General features: G+C 33.8%; 1 long non-coding RNA gene across 1 annotated transcript; it reads left to right on the top strand.

The window, feature by feature from the left end:
* The first annotated feature begins 1,755 nt into the window (after positions 1–1,755).
* LOC149801105 (uncharacterized) lies at positions 1,756–13,855 on the top strand. The gene is made up of 4 exons (XR_016420580.1): positions 1,756–2,096; positions 2,797–2,874; positions 7,628–7,764; positions 8,204–13,855. It is a non-coding gene; the product is annotated as an uncharacterized LOC149801105 (long non-coding RNA).
* Positions 13,856–15,034: the final 1,179 nt, after the last annotated feature.

Below are 15,034 nucleotides of genomic sequence, written 5' to 3'. Positions count from 1 at the left end.
ACATCTTTGGACGTATTCAGTGTGATGTGAGCCAATGAGGTTACTGGTATATCAAAGAACGTTTTCATTTTCGTGATATTGTGTGATTGACGTCGTCGCTCACACTCAATGAGAAGACAACACGATTTCAACTTTTTAACACTTTTAGGTGTGCCAATCGATCCTGTGATAGTCTTTTCGATGACAAATGGAGATAGTGCGGCAAGCGGTTTTGTGGCATCTTTGGACTGTATGACCATGAAGCGTGGAAATGACTCCACAATGCATGGTTCGTCGTCAGACTCTGATAAGGGCTTCGATGTTTTATTTTGATTTTTTTATTTTCCATGTTGGCTTAATTAAAATTCAGCACCCGTGCTCCCCACCCACCATGGAGCCCAACAAGGGAACACTTTTCAAATGCCAGGGATACACAGATGCCATACTCAGTTGATAAAATTACCTTTGATTGACCCTGAAGTCGCCAATTTCTAGGGTCGGTAAATTTACCCCCCGATTGACCCGTTAAGCCACCACCTTCTAGGAAGTCTTCTAAGACTTGGGAAAGGGAAAGATAAAGGAATAGAATATAGGGGCAAAGGTGGTATGAAGAGGGATACAAGGAGAAAGATAAAGAAGGTGAGAGAGTAAATAAAGACTTCCAAGGGTTCGGCGTGACCAGCCGATTTGTCGGAACCGGGCCCATCCCGACCACCTGTCTAAGAGAAGTAGAGGCCAAAGTAGTGTATTGCATGGAAAGCCTCTGCTCAACTACCAGGATCCTTTCCTCCTCCGACACGGGACGCAACCAACGGCAAACAGGTTGTCTCTACTTAGTCGCCTTTTAGGACACGAGCGAGGCACGTCGGGCCAATTCTACAACCCCCGACCCGCAGGGGGACGAAAGAGAGAGAGAGAGAGAGAGAGAGAGGGAGAGAGAGAGAGAGAGAGAGAGAGGACGAGAGAGAAAATGAGAGATGCGTTTAAACAATTTTATATTTGATTATTAATAATCGATGTTTAGAATATTATAGTAAGTCTATTAAAAACAACAACAACAACAACCAAACAATTAATACATCACAGTATGTGTACCACGTAACCGAAAAATTCCACGTATAATGTCGACATGGTTTGGAACTTTGTATATTTGAGAAACACTGTAGATAAATCACATATCGTTCCTACGAACCATATTCTTGCAGGTTAATGGATGCAATTTTTATTTCAAGGTTTTAATCCAGTCCAAATTCATTTTCGCTCTCACTGGTTGGAAATACATACACAAGTGCATGTATGTGCATTCTGCTTACGACCGACTGATCAAATATGTACTATCATGTAAATCGCATTTTACATAGTCCTTGAAGCTGACGCTTGTTGAAATAAATATTCGTTAGACGTACTTTCTCATGCGTGTCACAAGCCGTCGGAAGGAGCAATCTTTCACTGTAAGTATGATAAGGACAGATCAGACTACTTTAAACAAATATCGCGTCACCAGATATACGTGTTCAATTATATGTATCACATTTTTGGAAATCTTGAAAAGCACTAAACATGAATTAGACATCAACTAAATATGTTGACAAGATTTTTATATCATTTTCTAAACCTGACTGGAACTCAGTGTTTCTCTCCCCCACCCCACCCCGTTATGGTTCTGCGCTTTAAAGATAACACGAAATCTGGCTTTCCAAATACTATAAGCACTTATCTTTGTCTCTAGGTAGATGTTCCTCTCGTTCAGTACAAACTACCCAGCTTTATATATAGCCTGTTCTAAATCGATAACTTACCCACGTTATACGGAGGGTCTAAAGGGATTAATTATGGATTTGAAGTACATTAAAGTTAGAATATTTAAACTAAATCACATTCTTGTCTATCGATCTTTCACAGCGTCTCGGTAAAGGAGCGAAGAAATTTAAAATATACATTAACCAAGCTGCAAATTAAATTTCACACAAAAACCAAAAAGAGATCTTCGGAATTTTGTTATGTAATACTCTCTCATTCCCAATATTACTGGGCCTCTTCCTGGTCTATCCATTCTAAATACGCAGTAGTGAGTTGCGCAGTTACACGAAGGCGATTGCCGAAATAAGAAGATAAAGGTATGTGTATTCATATTATTTCATTCCAAAAATGTTTAAATTGTGTGGATGTGGCATTAATTTATGTTTTGCTTACATTCACCAATCTCCAATATTAACAAATGTACTCATATAATGACATATTCAGTAGTAGAACGGAAACGATGTCATTTTAATATTGGCTGCCAGCGATGTTTGTTGTTACGGTTATAAAGAAATTAGAATTGGTTCATTGAGAGCAGTTCTAAAATCGAACTAATAATATGATTTTGAGAATAAAACTACTTGATTCCGTCCTCGCGAGCAACAGATCCAAAAGCATATACACTGTAACGTAGCTTATGGTGATGACAGAAATTGTACTTATTTAAAAGGCCAGTGTATCATGTTGGCAACTGTATCGTTGAGTTAAAGCGGAAGGCGTAAACGATTGTTTGAAATTATTAACTGAATTAAATAGTCAATATTCTTGTTTTCTATCCTGGCCTTTATTTTGATCAACTTGATCAAAATCACAAAAGAATACGCAACACAGAAGTATTCAGTCATACATCCACTGAGATAATCAATGTATGTTGTCTGTTCTGTACCGTTTAAAAACTGATATAGCAGTGCGATCCACTAGTGAATAGACTGAATCGCATTTACCAGTGTTGGAATTTTGTAAAACAACAATAATTCATCTTTGAGAATAATAGGCGAATTTCCTGTTTTTTTACAGATCCAATTTTTTAATTTGTTGATTGGAGCAACTGAATTAAAATATTTACCACCATGAGCTTACAGTATGACCAACTTCGTAAGTATGGACAATTTTGTAAAGAATGTTCAGCTTTATTTTCATGTTAAAAGCGAGCATTATGTGGTGTTCCATAACAAAGTTTATATTCGTCCGTGTAGAGAATAGACCAAACGATTCGCACTTCAAGCACGTAAGAAGAAACAAAGAGGAGGTTGATTAAATGTGGCCCACAATTTTCAGATAATCAAATTGTCAAGTGAAAAACGAATTGTTTGCATGAACGCTTGAAAGTTTTAATTCTTAAGTGCCATATAATGATCACACTTTTGTCTTTTATACAAATATATGTGCAAGAAATCGAAATTAGCAGAGTATTTTAAACAAATATGAAAGAGAGATATAAATAATTGTCATAATCATTAGCCTATATAAATTCTTGCGCTAAACTGTTAATATGAAACAGAAAATCATTAGAAGAGAACTTGTTACTCAATTATTTGTTTTAATTTTCACAAACATAAATTATGGAAGGCATGTACATGCTTATTTTCCGTATACACTTATTTACACATATACTCACCTCTGTTTGCGTGGCTTCGAGTCTCTGATTTGACCATTGGTGGGTATATGAGAAAGATTGCCAGTAACTTATCATAGGTTGGTGGTTCTTTCCGGGCTTTTCCATGTTTCTTCTTCTACCATGTATTCTGGCCTCCATGTATATTTTTGTGCTGAAAACTGGCATTAAACCCAACAACTACAACAACAAAACAAATGTACGCTTATTTTCCGTGTACACCTATTTACACACGTACTCTTATTTTCCGTATACATCCATTTGTAAGTATATTGTTACCATTCTCATTCCTGATTTATAATGACAGATTAGTTTACTAAGGTTATTAAATAAGACAAATAGATCTTTCTTACATACATACTTATTACATGAAAATTATGAAACAAATATGATAACTAGTATAATACAAATATTGCTTAACAGAACACACACACACACACACAAACACACACACACACACACACACACACACACACACTGAAACACAATATTGCGGGTAAATTAATCTATCGGGAATGTAAGCATCGCATTCTGCAGGACACCTAAGGCCTTCAGCTTCCGACTTGGGGTTGTCATATTTTCCACTTTTCGATTGATTTGAGGTATACACGTTTAGCTAAGCAGGGACATTTTGGTCTACACTTGTGACAGTAATGAGAGATATTTAAGTTGCTTGTCGGCAAATATCTATTATCTCATATATGGACATAGGTGTTATCCCCCGAGAACCCGCTAAGTCGCTCAGCATTCTATGTCCGGCAGGGCCACCCATCTATTAAAGGTCCGTATCCATGAATCGTGTCACTTGCGAAATGCATCGATCAAACTATTATGTTACATGATTACAGATAAATTTGGAACACAAAATGCAAAATACATGTAATGAGAACGACTGAAATATACAAATCACGTTCCTTCCTTCTTTATCGAATTTATCACTTTTAAATCATTTATGTATTAATATAGTATAACCGTTCTTTCATTACTATTTGCATTTCTTCATACATATGATTTTCATGACCGTTTGGTGAATAAATTACCTACTGAATAGACAGGTTTTGGGAACATAATGTTATGACAGTTTGATATCTGAAATATCGGAATGTATGCGTTATGTATGTCTATGTGAATACAGTCAACACATTCTCTTTTCAGTTAGTTCACTTTCATATATGTGACATGCTTGTTAAGTTAAAGGTCGTTAGTTTCGACCTTGTAGCTACATGTACACATGTAAGCTTATACATAACTCTAATATTCACAAGATGATGAATAGCATATATCTTTGCTTTTTCTGTAAGCAGTTCTGTTTTGAAACCGTCCTTTCCAATATTGTATACACATTTATAGGGCTGAAGAAATACTTTTCGAATTATCTAATATCCTCTAATGTCTCTTTTATTGAACCAATCACTGTATGTCTGCATGTTGTACATCGGCATTTATAGCCGATGTATTGAATACTTATTATTTCACATAATAAACAAATTATGCATTAAATACTGCTGTTTATATATTTATACAAGAGTTTCATTTCGAACCCATTCATTGTAATATATACACAACCTCCTTCTGCTATGTCAAAATCGACATATGTGTAATGAAATGGACTCTCTTTTCTCAAACGTTGTTAAATATAGTCGAGATAACCGGCATAGGTTTTGGCTGAACATCAGAAATAATGTTTATATTACTGTCTGCATTGCTCCTCTTCAAATCTGTTTATTAAGCCAAGAGTTATGGTTCTGTGTAAATCATCAATATTCAGGTTGCAGGCCCTGTTATGCAGTCCGTTACGTTAAATGCCCAATTGTTAAATCAGGTCGTATTTAACATAATCATGTAGTCTACTAGTCCCAATGAGCATATTCTTGATGTACAATTGATAACCGTTATATATAAATTCTTTTAATTGGTGACATTTGACAACGTAACATCTGAACGCTATCACAAGAATAAATGTTGCCCATTTGGAAATAAAATATGAATATCCAAATCCTACAAAGCTAAATAATATAGCTAGCTTTGTTGACAAGGGTAACTGTGGCCCATACGACAAAAAATATGAATATCTCAAATCCGACAAAGCTACACTTTATTGCAACAAATGTTGACGAGGATAACCGTTGCTCATGAGACAAAATATAAATTTCTCAAAACCGACAAAGTTACACTATATAACGACGTTTTACCGGTAGATACACACTATCATAGTTGTTATTAAACTTAAACATTTTCATGGACAATTTTGCTAGGGACCCTTAAAAGCTCGTGTATATATGATGATCAACAACTCTCTCCTCTCAGTAATGACTACAATGTTGAATACATTATGCATTGTGTAAAAGTAAACAACAGGCAGTTTTATTTAGGTATTGGATTAGTTTGAAAATGCATCCTTTAAAGCTGCAGATGCTTCTGTTGTGTCTCTATCTGGTTGCATGGGAATCAATCTTTCCTGTCGTCATTGAAAAGGAATAAGAGAAGCATCTACAATAAGTGCACTGAATAATCTCCCACGTCTGCTTTGGAACTTATGTATGCATGTTATCTATCTTTCGTCTTCTTCTCTGTTTGTATTGGAATCAAACATTCTTGAAAAAGAATAACATAAGCAACCAAAATAATCACACCCGAGAATCGCCGAAGTCTGCTATGTCACGTATGCATGCATGCCATCTATTTTTCGTCTTCTTCCATACATCCTTTAGGTTATTATCATTGTTATTTACTTTACCCATACTCATAATACGTCCGCTTCTAGCATCTCGTGTTTTGACACCTTTTAACATTATTTCCATCAAATCAACATGGTTGAAACTACCATAAATGAATACTGCTGAATCCTACATTGGTATGAAATGTGTCAGAAAGAAGATTAAAACAACAGCTCGCAAATGTCGCAATGACAGGTACAATTTTACTTAAATTTAAGAATATACATATAATTTGTCAGAAGTCTTTATGAAAATGCTTCCCCAATAAAAGACACTGGGCGCATTTCTCGGCCTGAAGGCAGAAATACAGACTTACATTGCTTGGATTTCCTCTAAAAGCTACAAGTTTGGTCCGTCTTAGAATAATTAAAATGTATAGACACAGAATCTAAATGTGTTCCTGTACAACTTTTCCCGATTATATAAAGTTCTGAGTGATTAAAACGCTTTTGATTCCATATCTCTGTCGATAATATCTTGAATATAAATATGTTGAGGTGATTAGTAGAAGTGGTATACTCAAAGAAAATACTAAAATGTATATAGATAGACGCAACCATATATGGAATGCAGTAAATCACAAGTGTTAGGTGGAATCTTCATGAGAACGTCGAAATATCTTTTGGACTTCTAAGAGTCTATATTTAGTTTTTTGGCATAAACACGTGTTTTTGATGGTATATTCCTTTCACATCTGTAAATTATGTCACAGTGGCGCATAATTACCTGACACAGAAAATGGTATTGACTACTATCTTTAGTACACTTTTCAAGAGTGATGGACACTTTTCCTAAAATACCACATAAGCTTCAAACAAATATAGACCCATACAATTAAATGAGTGAAAACTATGTTTTACTTAGCATTCCATTTAGTAGTAGATTCGCAGGAAAATGATCACATCCTTATCCACTACTCGCACCAGGAAAAGACTACATTAGTCTTATTATCTTTTTTTTTCATTGCATTGTTTTCAATAGTAGACAACATAGAATGATCAGAGATATTATTTTGTATTTTGACTTTACTGAAATGCTATATAGGGATTATTATGAATTCATTCCAGGACGTTATACCTGGATTATATCACTGTGATTTGCTTCTCACGGTACCCTGTCACCATACCTCAGTGGATACTATTTCTAATTATTAAAAGAGATGACATATTCTATGTGACTTTTCGACTGTCTCTGATGTCTAAATACTCATGGATCTCGATCTCATTTTCAAATTAAATCGTCGCTCACAAACATCAACACGAACAGCCAAGTGCATTGCGTCTTTTCCAGATGCTCATTCAAATAGTTTATAATCTTGACCAGTATCATTCGAGCTGCTTTCCTGTCATAATAAGTGCGAGAAATGCCTATTGATGACAATTTCTAAAGTAACTCCTTTCCTCACGATGACTGTGGTAATGATGATTCACAATATTACGATATGACATTTGATGCCGTTAGAGAATAGGTAACATCGTCTTTTTTCAGTTGTTAAATGTTTTCTTTCCTTTATTAGGAGCGGAAATGGAAGTGAATCGCATACTACAGAATGTGATAGTGGCACATCACATAATCCAAGTTGTTAATCTAGTTGTTGGCATCATCATTTGTGGAGCAACGTCGCATTTCATTCTCATGTTGATTCACCTGTCGGTAAGAAATTATCATCATTGAATGGGCAATCACATACATAGAATAATTGTTATTATTATTATTATTATTATTATTATTATTATTATTATTATTATTATTATTCCAAGGTAATTCCTAGTTTAACTGCAAAGCGACTGACTCCAAACTCAGATTGTACTAAATATATTGTTTGCTACTAAGAAATATGTCAAAGTCAAGTAGGAAAAACCTCCAAAATCCAGAATCGCGGATAAGAAGTAAAGACACGATATATATATATATATATATGCATAACACGTTTCATGTTAGTGCAGTATAATGCTTTAGTGAATGCATTCGCGTATGTATATTGAAACTGTTTATATTTATGCATTAGTGATTGTACCAGAGGGAGAGCTGCAGATCACAAAACCTACACTAAATCCAGCCAATCTTAAAATTTGCCAATCTATTTTTTCAGCCCATCTTGCCTGCATTTGTTTTCGTCGTCTTCTGGATTGCATCACAATGCAATTACCAGAACCTGCGTCACATTCTTGTACGTATTCCGATTCTGTAGAAAACTCTCTCTCTCTCTCTCTCTCTCTCTCTGAGACAAATGAAATTCTACCAACGAGTCCAGCCTAGGGCGGATTGACTTAGAGAGCATATTTATCCAAACAGAATTGTATATTAAAGCTATAAATACAGGATGAATTTGGATTTAACAATAACACCTAGCCAGCCAATTACAGTCCATCTGTCTCCACAAACAGGCACCATATTAACTCTCTTAGTTATATTTATGTTTCTAATATTACATTAGGATGTAGATATTAAGAGTTACATTGCATGTCATGAAATGATATAATATCGGTAGAAAGAAATCAACGATTCCATACCTCAGCCTATTGCTACACTGCCTTTGATCCAGTGTCAAACCCTATCTGTAGATTGTACACTATATTTGATTCATATTCTTTCTTATTCATATCGTATAATCGACTATGACGAGTCTTAAACCTATATACTGGTCACAACTAGTGCGCAATTTAACAGTTTTATCTCCAGGTCTTTTTACCTCATCTAGTCTAAACTGTACGAATTCAGTTTATTCGAGGCGTGTTTTATCACATCCTAAAAATCGAAGAGATTTTTTAATAGTCATTCATTGACACTCAGCCCACTTTATCCAAGAATACAGTGATGAGACTCTAGCAGTGCACGAAGGCAGGAGAATGATATTGATACGGTTCGTTGTACTTTGGAAAATTTTGTATCTTATATATGTCTCAAATTGCATGTGGTGACAAATTTGACCATAATTATATTCTGAGGTATGTTTTTTATCGGATACATAAACAGTGTTAGAGAATTCGCTCGATTTCTGATACGCATATAATTAGCTTTAGCATAGCAATTTCGAAAGAAACAAGATGTTAATCCATTGATCATTCTCGTTGTCATAAACAAATCTAAAAGACAAAAGACAAAAGAAGAATCACATTATACCAAGATTAAAGTTAGCTTAATGACTAAGACACTGTGATTGCAGTCTGTTAATCCAATTTAAATTTGAACGCCACATATTTTGTTGCATCAATGAAAGTAAGTGATGTCCATTTGCCTATATCACAGTGTATAAAATATTGGCATACCTCTATGTCACTTCCATGTAGAATATCTGCAATTTCGTTATATATGGTGTTAGGATAACAACGCAATGCATAGAGCCAACAGCCACTAGAAATGTTATTTCAATTTTCTCGAGATTTTAACCTTGAATAGTCGGAATTACACGAACTTTAGCAGTTATTGAAAGCGAGGAAATGAAAATGAGCCAGAGTTAAAAATACTTCATTCTGGATGTGCAAGAATGAATACATAATATGCATTTAAAAACGATAAACAGGCGTTCGAGATTTGCATGTCTGAAGTAAGACAAAGTTGTACAAACGCGAACCTAAGTAACACCCATCAATCTTACAACTGAAAAAAGATATTGTTTGTAACTCTTTTAACACGACCGCGAAAATAAAGGATCTCGTGTACAGAAAAAGGATTGTGTAAGAAAAATTACCAGTGAAAAAGAGAAATAATATTTTCTTGCAAACGCACACTTTATGCAACGTATGCAACTGAAGGCTTACTTACAGTTAGATTAAAGATTAAAAGTATAAAGCCATATAATATTCCGTCTTCTAAATGAAAGGAAATCGCGATATAACTTTAAATATTCTTAAGTGTCAGCTGTGACGATGTGAAAGAACCCAATAATATTTGCTATCATCGCTTAATATGATAGAGAGTTTTGAATTTGTGTTTGTATCGCACTACGTGGAGCTGTTTGCCGGGTACGTGAAAACATGTTGACACATATAATTTCTGTTTGATGACACTTAGAATTTACAAACTGTAAGTTCTTGATTAGTCACTAGACATTATGGTCGGTGTCATTTTCGGGTTTCAAATCTATCTGTAATTATATTACAACCAGTAGACGGGTTGCAGCTATTGTACTTACAATACGTAGAACAAGGCTATAAAACTGACCATACTTGAGTCTAAACAACTCCCAGTTTTCAAAAAACAGAACAACACATACCTTTTTGGAAGTAAAACCGTCAGTCCTTCAAGACGTTAGTCTACATAACGAATGTGATGGATTCAATTCACGACTCCAGGACCAAATATATGTCTCTCGCATCAAATTGTAACTTAGAACTAACTCCAATTTCTGAGATTCTCTTTTAAAGATTAAATATTTCTTATAAATAAAAAATTGAAACTATGTTTCTAATGCTTCAAATAACGAACAACAAACTCAACATAAAGAGAAAATTGCAAACGATATTACATTTAAAGAACAGGAAAACAGTATAAATATATTCATGAATTAGAAATGATAACGTGACATTTAGTGAAAGTCCGTGTCAAGAACTCTAAAGGAGACGGGGTGGAATATACGGCAATTAAGACAGAAGACTAGGAAATGGTTTCAAACTATTTATATAATTTGAAAAATAGAATCTTTACAAATAAGAAAGTCCTAAATTTAATTTAGCGAGACGAAACATTCGCAAAAAATGAGTTAGACATTCTAACGGAAACTGAATTAGACAATGAATAAATTAGACTTCAATCACCATATAGACATAGTTGATCTTATAATTTAAATGAAAATTACAGATGTCCTTAACTTACATCACACACAATGAAAATTAACGAATGACATAATTACACTAACCAAAGCAGCAGCAAATGGTAAAATTTAACTATTAATGAAAGTCGATGGAAATATCGAATACAGGAGAGTTCTTGAAAGTCCTATGTGGAGCTATTAGTGATTATTTTGTGCAAGCGATTCATTTTGTCTTCAATAATGGTGAGGAATCATAAACTCAGATGGAATGTGCTATTATAAGCGTCTCATAAGGAGATAAACTACAACAATTTTTAAAAGCAGAGGACCCATTTATTTATTAATAAATTAATGTAATTTAGCGTCTTAATGCTGTGCAAATCGACTTCAACATAAACTTCCATCAGTTGCAAGTACTAATCAAACCAAACTTTATCAGCGACAATTGAATAAGAGAGAATATCCGTATTATTTATGACATTATTTGTTAATCGAAAGCATGTAGGTTAACTGAATTTCTTCTTTTGAACGATGTTTAGAAAGCGTTTGGTAATGTTGCTTTTTATATTATTTCATTTAATAAGATTAAAAGCTTCTAATTTTTACCAACGCATTCCAATATTTTTTCAAGCCGATTTATAACACTATTAAATAAAGTTTCAATGTAACTGAAAATAATTAACCGTGGTTTAAAATCAATAATTAATTTAGACAAGGTGATCTCATTCCTCGATGCTTTTTTTCCTTTTGTGCGGAGATGCTAACTCATTCGATTCAGAACATCCAACTATTAAAAGAATTACATTTACAAACACAGAATATATTATTTCACTGTAATGACAATGCTCTCACCCTAGATGGCTCAGAGACCTCCTTAAAGTCAACTATATATAGTATCTACCAAAATCGTTTTTAGAACAATTGGGAAGTCTCTTCAAGCATGTATCATTTTGTCACGATTACATAGGGACTTTATCTTGTCATATTTGAAAATGAGGCATTACTAAAATGTTTAAACTGGATTGAAAGGAGAAAGTATACTCATCTGGAAACGTTTCAAGTTTTAAAATATTTACCTAATTTTGGAATATTAGAATAAAACAAAAGAGATAGAGTGTTCAATCTCCCTCGTTGGTACTACAATTATCGAGCTAGAATATATATTTAACTGAAGTAGCAAAGATGGCCCATGTAAAAATGTATGACGTTTTACAATATGATGTAAAATAATATATGTTGTATATGGGAAATGATTGATGAAAAATGGCACATATATGCATCTTTTGAATCTCTACAAAAACACAAATATAATTTATATACGGCCCAGACATATTTATATATAATATATGTACGTATTGACTTACGTACGGTCTCAATGTTTGCACTTTTGTTGCGGGTATTAGATTGGAAAAAACATGCAACTGTTTTGCATACATATCTGTCATTTAGGGAGACATACCGACAGAAAGAAACATACACCAATATCTGCATGCATATATATAATGGTCACACTACAAATGTTATCTCCCTCCTTTCGCCTAACTCGCTCTACTAAATGAATTTTGAGACATTTTAATTATTAGCATTTGACATTCCTTTTTTTTCCGTTTCCTATTTAGCACATATTAAATTCTGTATTGAGTCTAAAATAAGAATATCGCGTTTAGAAGGTTATGTGAGATAGGGTTATTTTTAAATCGGGTCCTACTTATATACGGAGAAGAATTTTAAAAAAACATATTGTGTAAAAAATTAACAAATATGTTCTCAATTAAGCTTTCTAACAATGGTGTGCTATCCGTTCACAAACTGATTACGCTTAGCAACAATAGCAAATACTTTAATTAAACTGAGTGGAATATTTGTTTACAAGTGATACAATGATCGCGTTTACTTTGAAATAACAACCATAAAATCAGTTGATGTAGCTTGATTTCAAGCAACATCACGTATGAATTTGTTTTCACTTATTTGAAAGTTTAATGGATTTTAAATATGTGTGTAGAATAAAGTTAATGAAAACGAACTTCTGGGATAAACCAAACATGTACAAGTTGATTCAGTTTTCAAGTTCTAGTGAGAAAAAAATCATTATGTTCAATACGTAAACATATGTATGAAGTGTTGAAAATAAGTCATATTCTACTTAGGGTACATTATTATATGATGGTTTATACTTTTCCATCCTTTGATTTCCAGCTTTTGTTGTTTAAAATATCGGAGCTTTTCTTAGTATTATGTATCACATTTATTGACCACGTAATGTTTTAGTATGTACTGTATAAGGTTATACATGGTTATAAAAGGAAACAATTGAATTGAATTGAACTTCGTCTGGGGGTGAACGATGTATTGATTTGCTTTTGATATTTCTCATTTCTTACACATATTATCTAATTGCAGGTCCACTTTAACTGTATCCTAAGTTTCTTGTGGTTCATGGCCGTTTTCCCAATTTTCATCATATCAATTATCATACCCATGGACACGTACGGATATCCTTATTCAAGAGCGGTTGACGCCGTACCCGTAGTCGTGGCCGTTTTCAACGGCATCCTGAGTTTCAGCTCAATAAGTTTTGCAGTCTGCGCAATCTGGAAGGCTGCTCGAAATGTTGCTCTTAATGCAAAACTTGCCACACTGCAACAGGTCGATGGACATAGTCTCTCTCCATTCCCATACGACACAAAAAATACGTTTACAGACAATAATGGCATACGCATTCCTCAAGCCACTTATGGTCAACATATGTGGACAACGGTAACGGTACAGTAACAAGTACAGCTCATTTCGTCTCCAATTTCCAGCATCAGATGATGCGAGTTTAATCAATTTATATAGGATGATACAAGTTCCAATTATCAAACTGTATACAAGTTTGTACTTTCAGAGTTTCACTAAATTTCTTCCAAATAATTTACAAATGTAAGAAGATGGTTGATACAGGAAATTAAAATAAAGGCCTATGACATATTAAAAAAATTAAGAATTGATTTTGTTTGTCTTGAAACTTCAGCATGCGATATGAGCCACGGAAATCGCAGCTGTGATTGCTTTTAACAGTTCGTTATATTATGTGGTAGTACTGTGAAAATTAAAACGTTTCAACATCAGAACCAGACTTATGGCATATCAACTGATTTACGATTATGCCTTGGATGTTGCTACAGAAGCTGGCGAATGATTAATCTAGGTCATAACGTAAAACATGAACATTAGCCATACATTCAACTCAAACCACGGCGAATACCCAGGTAATATATGTCATTATTCATAAGGTTGTTTATGCACAACTATTTTATACTAACACAATATATATATATATATATATATATATATATATATATATATATATATATATATATATATATATATATATATATATATATATATATATATATATATATATATATGTATATGTATATATATGCACATATATATCTCCATTAAATCTGTGGTACTGTTACCACGAACACGAGAATGTGTTATTTCCGTTATGTGTGTGCTCAACGTTGAATATATGTCACACAAAATGTTTCCATATCTTCAAAAACAATATAACGAAATCCATCTTGAAAGGTAAAGGTGCATGGCCATATTCCGCAGTTGACCCTCTGTAGGGATGTAGTTTTACTTATACCCGGCACTATGAAGTTTATGAATATACGATATATGCTTATAAAGATGCAGTCCTGACGTTAACAAACACCAGGTAAATCCGTTCCATTTTCTTTTAATGAATTTTGTTTTAGGCCAGATATGTTCAAGTAGGATAAAAGTCTTGTGACCCATTTAGAAATGACACCGCTAAAAGAATTTGATGGATATCTTGCTACATATATATATATATATATATATATATATATATTTGCTTTTTTCATGACAGTGTTATTCACTAAAGAGTACAACCGTCATATCGAGTCATTTAACAGTACGTTTACTACATTTGAATATCGAATCTTTTCGATTTTCCAGTGCCGAATATTTCAATATTATTAGTACTTAAAGGCAGTCGTCCATTTTTGCTATCTTGTTCGTATCACTGAAATCAGCGATCAGCATAAACTAATGTTTTGTTCAGAATTGTTTCTATCAGCTTGTTAAATGGGACGGTGACACAAACGTTGGAAGCTCTGACCAGAATAAGGGTCTCCAATAAACCTGAATCAG

This window comes from Sinohyriopsis cumingii, chromosome 4 (assembly GCF_028554795.1).
Source record: "Sinohyriopsis cumingii isolate HCF-2022 chromosome 4, ASM2855479v2, whole genome shotgun sequence".
NCBI lineage: Eukaryota > Metazoa > Mollusca > Bivalvia > Unionida > Unionidae > Sinohyriopsis > Sinohyriopsis cumingii.
Note: the sequence above shows the minus strand (reverse complement) of the source record. Positions and strands in the feature narration are given on the sequence as shown.